The 13,239-nt window shown below is 42.6% G+C and overlaps 1 protein-coding gene and 1 non-coding gene across 5 annotated transcripts in view; both read left to right on the plus strand.

Annotated features, from left to right (window-relative positions):
* The window catches only part of Nup54 (nuclear pore complex protein Nup54), a 32,158-nt gene extending 27,152 nt beyond the window's left edge, over positions 1 to 5,006 (plus strand). For 3 of the 4 annotated variants that reach the window (XM_076693182.1, XM_076693180.1, XM_034326399.2), the window contains exon 6: positions 5 to 5,006. The gene's annotated coding sequence lies outside the window, so the exon portion shown is untranslated. The remainder of the gene's footprint in view (positions 1 to 4) is intronic. The other variant, XM_076693181.1, reaches the window with a different exon arrangement.
* A 6,016-nt stretch (positions 5,007 to 11,022) lies between these two features.
* On the plus strand, positions 11,023 to 11,095 carry TRNAM-CAU (transfer RNA methionine (anticodon CAU)). Its single transcript has one exon. It is a non-coding gene; the product is annotated as a tRNA-Met (tRNA).
* The last annotated feature ends 2,144 nt before the right edge of the window (positions 11,096 to 13,239 follow it).

A 13,239-nucleotide genomic window follows, 5' to 3' on the forward strand; every position in this document is an offset into this window, starting at 1 on the left:
CTAGGCTGACAGAAGCGTGGATTACTAACGGAAGAGGCTCGTTATACAACGAGAGACGAACAGAGGAGTCGAGTGGAACGACCCCGAAGGAGTTGGCTGCGACTCAAGTTGTCTGGTGAACGACGCGTGGGAAAGTCGAGGGGCGCCAACCGTTTTCGAGACGGCGACCAGAGACGCTGGGGGTGGATACGTAATTGATACGCTTCGTAGGGCCGCGTTTGAATTTCATTAAGGTCCCTTACTCCGGCACTCGTTCCGCTTCACTGGTCCGTTCAGTCGAACGATCAAGAATCCGCTAACCGGGTTCTCTCGTGACCGGCATTTCGTCTCTCACGACCGAAAGGAGCGTTGCTCTTCGAAGCTTCCCTCGACGATTGGATTCCTTGAACGTGCAAAAATTACGTGGGAAGGTAGATAGAGTGACAGATACGTAGACGTCTATTGTTAACAGAGATCAGAAAAGATCCGCCATTTATTCCGTCGCTAATCGACGTTTCCGTAAACATTTCAGATCGAATCTTTCCGTGGCCGGTTCGTACGTGGACAGGAAAGGTAGAGATGGGTGAGAGCTAAATTACCAGAAGTTTTCATTCGCCGCGGCTGACGAGTAGCCCGGTGGAAGAGACACGTGCGTTCGTGAAAAATGTCCGTTGCACGCGAATCGAGCGACGCGGCTGATTGTCGGGACACTGTTCACCTGCTGGCGCGGTGAAGAAATTCTGACAAAGAACTTCACAGGTGCCATTCGTTTTCCTTACAATGTATCACCGAGGTGCCTAAAGCGTACAACTTTATAACCCGTTTCCCCGTTTGCCGCGTTGCGCAACCGCGCTCCCCAACAAAACAAAACGTTCCATACCAGGGGCGTTCCTTTTCGTGACTTACCGATCTCCGTGTCGATAAGAAACCGTGTTTTCATCGAATCGACGACACCCCGATCGATGTTCAACTTGCCAATTACAGTTGGAAATTACAAGGTGAGTTCGGTAGAATTTGATGCAATTCGAGGCGTGTTCTTTCACGCAGAGAAAGAAATGACCGGTCGATGCGCGCTTATGTTCGAGCGACAACAAATTTTATTTCGCAAGAATCGTGCGGATCCGAGAGAATGTATCGATGCTGGTTAGCAACGGCGCGGCGAACGGAAATCCGGGAAGAATACGAGAAGAAAGGTTGAGGATGCGCGGTGCGGCGAGACGAGGTGGAAGGTGCGGCGTGGCGCGGCGCGGCGCGTGTGCGTGGCTGCCTACGTTCGTATAGGACAACGTGTCATTAAATCGAGAAAGCACTCGAGCCGCCTGCACTTGCCGTCCAGGAAGAAGCACCTGACGGTTCCAGGACACAGGGTGGATTTTTCAACGGTCGGAAAGGCGTAGACCGAGTTCGAGGGTAGCTTCGACTGGAGGCCCTGTTCGATAGATGATCGATAATGAGACGCAGCTGCTTCTCTTCGCCTTATACGTTCTTCCCCGCTTCTTTTCCTATTCTTTTTTTTCTTCCATTCTTCTTCCGGTTTTCAATCGAATTCTCTTCGACACCAGAATCGTTTTCCCTTTTATCGTTGATTAGATTTGCGTAATTGATGCTACGGATTTTTCATGGGCCGAACGCGATGATCGTTCCCAAGCGAAAAGAGCACGCAGGAGGCAACGTCTCGAAGATCTTCTCGGCCGACTGTTTCTCTTTCTTGGTTTCTCTCGTATGGCATTGTGCTGTCGCGGCCGGAGATGGAGGACGGGGTAAACGCGTGGGCCGAGAGCTTCGTGGGGTGATGGTGGCGCTGAAGAAAACGACGGTTGAAAGTCGCCCGTTTTCTCGTGTGGGACCTTCAGGTGGACGTGAAACTTTTTAGCTCTCCACGGCACTCTCGAAGCCGCTCAGGGTATGCACCTGCTATACACCTGTTGCCCGTTGCTGCTCCTGCTCCTGCTCCTGCTGGCCGCCACGCCGCACCGCGCTGCCCGTTGCCGCGACTTGCAGCTCCCTAGCTCCGTCCGTTAGAAGGAAAATCGCTTTGACCTTCTTTTGGAAGCCGACTAGATTCCTTGCTCGTCGATAGAAACATCCATCAAACGTTCGTCACCAATTTTCCATTCTTTTTCTTCTTAATCCTCTCTGTCGCGTTCACGTTCCCTTTTTCTTTTCGAACTGACCACTTGCCTCTGCGCACACGTACAGGATTTTTTCGAAAAAAACACAGCTGCACCGCTCATTTATGGGGGTCCGTTGGCTCAAGCACCCAACGCACCGTGCAGCTTGCCACCTTGTGACGTGCGTACTCTCTGTCGATGCTTCGGCTCGACCTTGCCACTAATTAACCGTCCCGGAATTAGCTCGCGACCGAGAATATTCTTGGTTAAACGCGCGATTACCAAGTCGCCCTTTCAATTATTCGGCGAAATTTATTTGGAAACGCGATTAGCCGTTCATAAATGGTGTGTAAAGACGGTTTGTGGCTCGCAAACAGCAGGTAATTAACGTCGTTGCCGAGCAACAAAGCCTTGAGGATTAAACGAACAGTAACTCTGAAATAATCTAGAGAAAGCGATCTCCGCTTCGAAGGACGAAACAAAGAGGGTTTCGATAGCTGTTACAATTTGTCGAATAAATTTTCAGCGCCTCGGTGGTGTCACTGTTGAAATTTATGAAAAGACACTTACTTGCAAGAATTGGGCTGTTCGTTTCGACTCGTTCAGATAAAGGTTCCTTCGTAACTGACCGATTATATTAATGGAAGCGAAGGATAATGGACGCGACTGATAAAACCGACACCCGCTCTTGCGAACATACGAAACGTTCTCGCATATTTTTACTTATCAAAGTTCAATTGAGTTAACGATCGCACCTGTACGTTCCTTTCTCCTCGCTAGAACGCGGTGGATGGCAGCTGGATCGAACAGGAACACGAGCTCGTGTCGTCGCACACCGTGCAACCTTGCGTGTCCGTGTACCTGTACAGGTGGGAAGAACCGAGTCATCATCCTTCTCCTCCACCGGCTCGCCATATCATACCGTCCTTATCATAAATTTTCTCCCGTTTTCTGACCACCATCGTTTCCATAATCGACCAACTTATGCGTTAGTCGGTCGGTCAACGAATTAGAATACGGTTAAGCTGGTAGAGTTAGCTCATCGATGAGGATAGCTCAGTCTAGGAACTGCTGCATAGATTAATTCCCTCCAGACTAATTACACCGGATTCGTGAATCAAAGAGCAGTGATTGATGGTGGTTGACCGAGAGGAGCAGCGGCCCTTTAAACTGTCCCGTGTCACACGCCGCTGCTCGATTCAACACTTTTTTACCATCTGTCCCTTGTCGGGCATATGTTGGGGGATAACATCGAAAATGATCCGAAACAGGTAGAACAGCCTCTAAGTTTCCACGCTCGCTGCCCGTCTGTCGGTAGTCACCTGTTGATTTCCTTTAAATCAGAATAATATCACATTTTACGCGTTTCCACGAGTCCCTATCTATTCTATGACGAGGCTTTTCTTCGGAGGAAGCATCAGTAAGGCTATGGGAACTTTGGGTATAGGAAGATTCTGTTCCCTCTGTCTCGAGTGGAACTGAAATTTTCAGTACTCGGTACCATTATGCTGTGATTCCAACCCTTCCGTTTCCGGTGCGTCAATGAACAAGCAACGCCGATTAAGCGACTGCGTAACAGCGCAACCCCCATCGAAGCGAATCGAACTCTCATAGACCGTGGTAGGGTGCATGAAAGCTTACGACTTGATTTATGAACGAAAATCTCGAGTAAACGCTCGTTTCCCCGCTCCGTCGGGCGTGAAATGACTTTGGGCGAGTTCTGCTCGTCGTCGCGACAACGAGCCGGCCGTGCGTGCAGTTCCGGCACCACGAGACCGGAAGTGCCGGCTCATACACCGCTCGCGTTCACCTCTATCAACCTTTTTTATCCCGAATACACGAAATCAATTCAGTTTCCCTAGTTGCTCTCGGATACTGAAGATTTGCTTCCTTATTTACGTATTTTTACTTCGAAATCGATTCCCTATTACGCTTTTATCGTTCACGTTCGTTATGCTGTACGTCGTTGACGAGATAGCTGTGAACCATTTAACCAGATCGAAGATTGTTTTATAAATAATACTTTTATTGCGGACGAAACGTCTCGTGCCTCTCGTTATCCTCCTTTTTATCGCGGAAACCTCGACGAAAGGAGGACAGAAACGATTAACAACGATGGTAAATTGTCGCGTCTATCGTGAGTTTTGAAAAAAAACGATACTGCATGAAAATATTCGAAAGATCCGAAAGGGAGAAGAGGAATATCTGGTGCTGTCACCCACGCGATTTATGCTAATTAACCTCGACTTCGCGGATCTTTCACCAAAGATACCACGACACATTCTTCGCGAAGGCTTTACTTTTGTCTTTGATCCTCTTCTTCGTCCTCTACCCTTATCGATTCCAGATTCCAGATCATTTTTTTTTTTTTTTTTTTTTCTTACGTTATATCGTGTACAGACTTTCGTTGCCGATCCAAGAGTCGCCGCTAAGAATAAATCCGTCGATGACCTTAGCTAGAGACACGCCTGGGAATTCATTTTTTTCCTCTGCCCTCTGTTATCGAATATCTGACATTTTTAATCGGTTGTTTGCGAAAAAAAAAAGGCATTAACGATACGAGGTTACTCTAATTAGCGTGAATCGAGATTTAATTCGAGCTTCTATGAAGAGTAACGCTTCTTCGAACGTTGAAACTCCCACCCCCAATCGTTCTACGGCTGTTACTGTTTATAACATTAATTTATCAGTAGCTGTTGTTTATCGGCGGAGACAGACGGGTCAGCTTGTCCGACAATGAGACACGAGCGATCCACGCACACGCGGCACGGAGCGCAGCTGTGCGCAAAATTGATGGCGCACCGCCCGCTCCTTTACAATTTCTACGTAACTCGCGCTAGTTATTACTGGATTCCGCGATAAAAACTCGGCGAGGCAGAAAAATGAAAATAATGAAAAAAAAAAAAAAAAGAAAAAGGTGAAATGATAAACGGACGTTCGATACCCCCGAACGATCGACGCGGGTCGTGCACAGTAACGTAAATACTCGGATAATACCATCCTTTCAGATTTACACTATGAACATTCATGCAAATCAACGTAGCTCGTTGTGAAGGAGAATACTTATCCATAGGTTTGAACAGTGATATGGAAATAGATAAATACAGTAGAGACGACAAAAATATTTGCATAGAAAGGTTGAAACAACCTTTCAAAAATGAGTTATGTGCGTGTCCAAGATTAAGTTTGTGTAAATTATGTAATTATATCGTAAAATGTAGCTGCGAAATTCAAATCGTCAGGAGATACGTTCGAAGCGTGACTCAAATGTGTTATATTTGGTTTTGGTAAATTGCCAATTTTAAGTTGGACATCAGGTGTGACGAATCGATGCGATATCTACTCGCATTACGATTTTAATGGTCGGTCTAATTAACGTCATGGAACGGGTAGTTAAACAAACGGAACGAAACGACCGGCCTTTATCGTGACGATGAAAAGAGAGTGAGTTTTCTTTATGCCCTCTCAGAGTTCAAAGGTTCGACTGATAATACGTTCACTCGTCCGACATCTTCGTTTTATAACAGATAAGAAATCTGCTTCGTTTATTTATGTTTGAAGTAAAGCCGCGTGTGTTCAACGCTTTTACAGTATTATCATACTTCCTTTTACACGAGTCACTCGAGTTCGATCAGTTGGGTTTTTTCAATTATAATTTCAATATATTTTCTGGTTTGATGTTCATTTTAATTGTAATGGTTTCAGTTGGTTTTATAATTGTAAATAAACAATGCAAAACACGAGGAACCACATGGATGACTCGCCCATTACATCCTCCATAAAATCATTAGAATAAAGGAAAAGAATAATTCAAATTTCTAAATCAAAAGGATAATCACAATTTAATTACAAAATTAAATTTAAAAGTAGTTCCAAATTCGATCATGGTGTCGCCAGTTTACATAGCACCGAAGTCGTGATCGATAAGTCGTCGATTAGTTTCCGCTGTTTTTGAAAAGATGGCACAAACATCGACCAATGGTGATTTTAATAAATATATATCTTGTCGGTGCGTAGAGAGTCGTAGGGGTCCTTGACACCCCAAGATGATATTTTGTCGGCGCGCAGAGTCTCCGGGTTCCCTGACACCCCAAGATGACATTTCGTCACCTACAATATTTCTTTACATCCCTCGTTCCGTTACATCTCTGCATCCCTTACATCCCTCGTTGCGTTACGTCTCTGCATCCCTTACATCCCTGCATTCTTTTCATTCCTACATTCTTTCCATTTCTACATTCCTTACATCGCTTCATCCCTTACATCTCTGCATTCGTTTCATCCCTACATTCCTTACATCTCTGCATCCCTTACATCCCTGCATTCTTTTCATCCCTACCTTCCTTTTATCCCTACATTCCTTACATCGCTTCATCCCTTACATCTCTGCATTCTTTTCATCCCTACATTCCTTACATCCCTTCATTCCTTACATCTCTGCATCCCTTACATCCCTGCATTCTTTTCATTCCTACATTCCTTTCATCCTTATATCCTTTTCATCCCTACAATCCTGTTATCCATACATTCCTTACATTGCTTCATCCCTTACATCCCTGCATTCTTTCCATCCCTACATTCCTCACATCTCTTCATCCCTTACATTCCTGCATTCCATACATCCCAGTACCTCCCTGGAAATGAGTTGACATTTTTGCGGCTATAAGGCCTGCTATTTTATACAAATTTAGTTCCTTTTTCCAAAACCAGATGGCGCTGATTCGACATCGAAAATTTAGTTCACATTTTTTCCGCTAGAGGGCCAAGAATTGAGCAAGATTTAGTTCCTTTTTCCAAAACCAGATGGCGCTGATTCGACATCGAAATTTTAGTTCACATTTTTGCCGCTAGAGGGCCAAAAATTGAGCAAGATTTAGTTCCTTTTTCCAAAACCAGATGGCGCTGATTCGATATCGAAATGTTAGTTCACAATTTTGCCGCTGGGGGCGCTATTTTTTCGAAATTTTCGCGAAAAAAGGAAACAACTTACCTTTACTTACCTTTACTCGATGCAGTCTTTATAATATATTTATTATAAGGGATGCAGAGATGTAAGGAATGTAGGGATGAAAAGAATAAAGGAATGAAAAGAATGTAGGGATGGAAAGAATGTAGGGATGATAAGAATGTAGGGATGGAAAGAATGTAGGGATGATAAGAATGTAGGGATTTAAGGGATGAAGAGAGTTAAGGAATGTAGGGATGAAAAGAATGTAGGGGTGGAAAGAATGTAGGGATGGAAACAATGAAGGGATGATAAGAATGTAGGGATTTAAGGGATGAAGAGGGTGAAGGAATGTAGGGATTTAAGGGATGAAGAGGGTGGAGGAATGTAGGGATGAAAAGAATGTAGGGATTTAAGGGATGAGGAGATGTAAGGAATGTAGGGATGATTAGAATGTAGGGATTTAAGGGATGAGGAGATGTAAGGAATGTAGGGATGATTAGAATGTAGGGATTTAAGGGATGAAGAAGGTTAAGGAATGTAGGGATGAATAGAATGTAGGGATTAAGGGACGAAGAGATGTAAGGAATGTGGGGATGAAAAGATTATAGGGATGGAAGGAATGTGGGGATGAAAAGATTATAGGGATGGAAGGAATGTAGGGATGATAAGGATGTAGGGATGAAAAGAATGCAGGGATGTAAGGGAACGAGGGAAGTAAAGGAATTCCGCAGGGGTTCGGGGCTGGGGCCCCGGTCTCCACTGTACGCGGCCCGAGGAGTGCCGGCATCGGGTGTGGCCCCCGATGTCGGCGGAGTTTGGAACATGGTGGATGTTCCGCCCTAGTGCAGGCAACCGTGGTGGTTTTAGTGGGTAAAAATCCCACACTACCTCCGGCCCCTCCCCAGGGGGGCTGAAGGTGTCTTTCTGAAGATTTCCACCACGTTAAAAAAAAAAAAAAAAAAAAAAATGATATTTAAGGGTTGCAGGATTGTAAGGAATGTTGGGATGACAGGAATGCAGGGATGTAAGGATTACCGAGATGGCCTTGGCCTATAATGAGGGATAAAATTATATAAATAACTGGAAGAAGTAAAATAAATGGGGTCCTCGGCTGAGACTCAGAAGAGGGATATAATCATAAATGTTATTCCCCTTCGATGAGCTTATTTAATAAGCAAAAAAAAAGAAATGAAGTAAATTAAATAAACTCTGAAAAATAATTATACTTATTGTGCCCTCTTCATACGGACCTGATATCATATTCGGGTATTAAGGAGCTACAATTATTTATTATAAAACAAACTTGTAAATAATTAAGAAGTTATTCATTCACAAACAATGAAAATGATATATTTGTAAATCACAAACGATTTCCAATCAATTACAGTTATCAGTTGTCACAAAATCTGTTTATTATTAAAAATGACTAAAATGTTCCGGCTCACATCATGATTTAAATAAAATTGCTAATTACAAAAGAATTAAACTGTTACAAATGTTAAAAATAGACACACAATCAATTATAAACGATTTACAAAGGAAATACACTAAGAAACACTAGAAATAATCATATTTTATAATTCCTTACGGTTACCTGCATGTAGGTTACTAAAATTTTATCGCCTTTGGGGTTCTAAGGACCCCGAAACACTGTGGATGCTGCATATTAAAACTATTCTGTCATGGGGTTCTAAGAATCCCAAGCACCGACGATTCTGTATATCTAAATTATTTTGTTGTGGGGTTCTAAGAACCCCTTGTACAGACAGTTTTGAATACCTAAATTATATTGTCTCGGGGTTCTAAAGACCCCAAGCACCAACGATTCTGTATATCTAAATTATATTGTCTCGGGGTTCTAAAGACCCCAAGCACCGACGATTCTGTATACCTGAGTTATATACTTTGGGGGTTCTAAAGACCCCAAGCACCGACGATTCTGTATACCTAAGTTATATACTTTGGGGGTTCTAAAGACCCCAAGCACCGACGATTCTGCATACCGAAATTATACTGTCTTGGGGTTCTAAGAACCCCGAGTACCGACAATTTTGTATACCTAAATTATATGATCTCGGGGTTTTAAAGACCCCAAGCACCGACGATTCTGCATACCGAAATTATACTGTCTTGGGGTTCTAAGAACCCCGAGTACCGACGATTTTGTATACCTAAATGATATGATCTCGGGGTTCTAAAGACCTCAAGCACCGACGATTCTGTATATCTGAATTATATTGTCTCGGGGTTCTAAGGACCCCGAATTTCGGATGATTCTGCATACCGACATTATGGTATCTGGGGTGTCAGGGACCCCAAGTAAGTAGCGAAATATAAGAACGAAAAACGAACAAATCGTGAAATTCACTTGTTCGGAATAGTGATGGGTTTGACCGGATCTAGCGAAATATAAGAACGAAAAACGAACAAATCGTGAAACTCACTTGTTCGGACTAGTGATGGGTTTGACCGGATCTAGCGAAATATAAGACCTAAAAACGAACAAATCGTGAAACCCACTTGTTCGAGGTAGTGATGGGTACATCCAGATCTGTAGTGCATGCGCACTACAGTTATTTATTGTAAAACAAACTTGTAAATAATTAAGAAATTATTCACTCACAAACAATGAAAATGATATATTTGTAAATCACAAAAGATTTCCAATCAATTACAGTTATCAGTTATCATAAAATCTGTTTGTTATAAAAAATTACTAAAAAGTTTCGGCTCACATCATGACTGAAATAAAATTGCTAATTACAAAAGAACTAATTTGTCACAAACGTTAAAAATAGACTTCCACCAATCACAAACGATTTGCAAATGAAATACACTAAGAAAAATTAAAAATAATCATATTTTATTATTCCTTCCGGCCAGCTTCATGTAGATTATTTCGTCGGTGTGCAAAAAGAATCGCAGGGGTCTTTGATACCCCATGATGATATTTAGTTCTCAAGTTGAAAAATGACATGGACGAACGTCTTTACGTCTTATATGTATAAGATAAGATAAGAAAGAAATAAGGAAAGATTGCTCTTTGTTAATAAGTTTTTATTGAGATACCTGATCATTGAATTTTAATAAACAAATTAAGAGGAATAAACAGATCGTTTACTATTTATCTTGTATTCAACAAATTTCTGTTTTTTGATTTGCGAATATCTCATTAAATATAATATTTGCGACTGCAGCAGTTTTAGATTCCGAGGAAGCAAATGGGGAGCAACTTTTTAAGATACAAATTGTTAACAAATATTAATATTTTGCGCCAACTTTTCTTCGATGTAGTCTTGTCAAATCTGTGGCTAAAGATGATAAAGAAGGAAGGTGGTATAGTTATATTAGCGCCTTCTATACAATAACAGCTCAAACTATTCAATAATTTACCGAACGAATCTTTTTTTTTTTAATAAACACCTATGGCCCCTCTCGGGCCTATGTGTGTTTCTCTTTATTATGAACATATAAAATTTTACAAATATAAGTATTATTTGTATACCTAAGCTACTTACCAACATGTCATACGGTAGTCGGTAAATTGTTGAGTAGTTTCCGCCGCTTTTGTATAGGTGGCGCTGGTATCGAATTTTGAAAGTATCGAATTTATGACTGTCTTTTTAAAATACAATTTGTCAATACAAGTTCGTCAAACAATTATTTTATTATTTTTCCGGTCTTGTAGTGATTTTCACTGATTTCTAAATAAATAGAATCAAAGGAAGTCAAAATTGTATCTTTTCAGTTGTGAGTGCGAGGTGTGCTAAAAGAGATATTGGTAAAACAAGCATGAATTCATACCACTGTTCTCAGAAATAGTGAGAAAGTGGCCGCATGATACCATTTATTTAAATACGGTGGAAAGTACTCAATAACTTACTTTCCGAGATTTTGAAATTAGATGAACTGTTGTTACAATTTACTTAAAAAATAAATGAAAGTGATTCCGGAAGTGCACGGAAAAGGAAGCGGAATTTCGAGGTCTCGGTAGCGCAGTAGGCAGCGCGTAAGTCTCATAATCTTAAGGTCGTGAGTTCGATCCTCACCCGGGACAAATTTTTTTTTCTCTTTTTCCAATAATTAACATAATTATTATTATATTACAAATTAAATGATCTAAAATGATTAAGTATAGAACATAATAGCTAAAGATAGAATTTTTAAACAGGCTAAATTGTTCTTAATGAAAGTAAATCGCAAGTAGAAGAATCTGAAATGAAAAATGCCCGAAAAAAAGAAAGAAGGAAAGAACTGTACGACTTTACAGAACGAGAAAGAGAGGAAAAGGCAATTATGTAAATGCAACGCTCGCCGGAGGGACTTGAAGATTCTTGGAATTGAAATGTGGAAGTTAAAACGAGTTGTGAATTGTTTGCTGCCCTTTAGCGATATCACAATTTGCAAGCAAACAGCCCATTAAGCTGAAGGTGCCATAGCAGGCTACCTTTCAACCGTGGTTAGGTGTTGCGACCCTTTCGTCGAAATAAATTCACGTCGAAAAATGACGTGCGCATTCGCGATACACAAACAGCTCATTTCACAGGACAATACAATAAAATAAATATCTTTCATTCTCAATCTTAAACTCTTTTGTGCACAAACTTGAAATTCAAAGCGAGTAATGTTGAACGACAGGGTTATTGATGGATGGGCTACGGAAATGCGGGATGATTCTTCGGCTCTGTTCGCGCTTATCGTATTTTCAGGGTGATTATACGTCGGTAGATATCAGAAAATGAGAGAAAAGGAAAGGGAAGGTTTCAGAGAAACGGAGGAGGCGATAGATCCGCGTTTTCGCCCTGTTATTTTATGCAGCCGTCCCGTCTATGCATCCGTTACGTATAAATGCAGAGACGCGGCCCGGTTTGCAGGTGCACAGCAGGCTCGTTGCAAGCGCGGTTGATTCCGCGTTGATTCAGCTCGTATTCAGTGCATCGAGTCCCGCGATGAAAAGGCGTTCCGCTTTCTGAATATATTCCAATTAAAAAGTCGGAGCTTCGTTACACTCGGCCCTGCCCTCGTGTACCCTGCACCCTGCACCTTGCACCCTCTACCCTTGCCACATCCCATCCTACCCTCCCTCCTCTTTTCTCTCCGGATCCGCTATCTTTCTCTTTCTCTACACCCTTGCTTCTCACCGTACATACCATCTTTTCCCTCTACAGTCTACAACTACCCTCGCCTCTTCCATGGCTCCTTTTACTTCAGCCTTCCACCAACCGAGCCGCAATCCCTTTTTCGCTACTCCCGTGCAGTCAGCCATCGCTACATCCCTTCTCTTCCGCGCTTTCTCCAGCAATTACTCCGCCGCTTTTTTCTTCTATCTAAAGAATTAGAAATACCGAGATCCGTTCGTTTCCTTCGTCACTCTACTCCATTTTTCGACCAGTTCCATTGCTCCTCCTATCGATCCTATCTTCGCGGATTGATTATCGCTGATCTAATCTAAACAAATTGCATCGTACAGTACAACATAGTAGACACCGTTCGTGTTGCCGCTATCGATGTCCAGTTCTGTGGTACACAAAGGGTTAAATCGCAGCGTTACAGAGAGAAATAGACATCCTACAGCGAAATCATTAATCGGCAATGAAAACGAGCGGATTAGAAAACACACAGGTATCCCGTAGGGATGGTGAGTTTGAAAAGCTGAAACGATTTCGAAGGATCGCTGAGCCGACCACGTTGGTACACGGAGATGACCCCCCGTCAAGTATTTAACGACTCGACTCACTTCTCGGAGGGTAAGAGTAAGAGAGGCGCATCGTAAATTGAAGAGGGATAAGAAGCGCGTGTCCAAGTGCCAACACGACTTACGCACGTATGCACGCGCCTCCGCGGCTTGTTCGCTCGACAATACGCACGTGGCCTGAGTGCACGCGACGCCACTTCTCTCCCAGCATCTCGTTCCAGTTCCTCTATCATTCTTCGCCTCCTATCCACCGAATAAACTATGCTCGTTTACAGCGATTGTCATGCACTCGAGCATATAAGTATGTATACTGCACCTTTGTGCAATCGCGTTGCAAGTTGATGTTCCTATCGGCCTATCTGTACTTTCTTTCATTATCGCGTTACATTGATTTCTATTAAGCAAATCATTTGAAATCATTTCGAACGTGCCTAGTTTCCTTTTGAAGGGTAGTCGACTGGTCGACTTTAACACGCGTTAAAGAACGAAATTAGAAGGGAACGGGT

The sequence above is a fragment of the Osmia lignaria genome, chromosome 3 (genome assembly GCF_051020975.1).
Source record: "Osmia lignaria lignaria isolate PbOS001 chromosome 3, iyOsmLign1, whole genome shotgun sequence".
Classification (NCBI taxonomy): domain Eukaryota; kingdom Metazoa; phylum Arthropoda; class Insecta; order Hymenoptera; family Megachilidae; genus Osmia; species Osmia lignaria.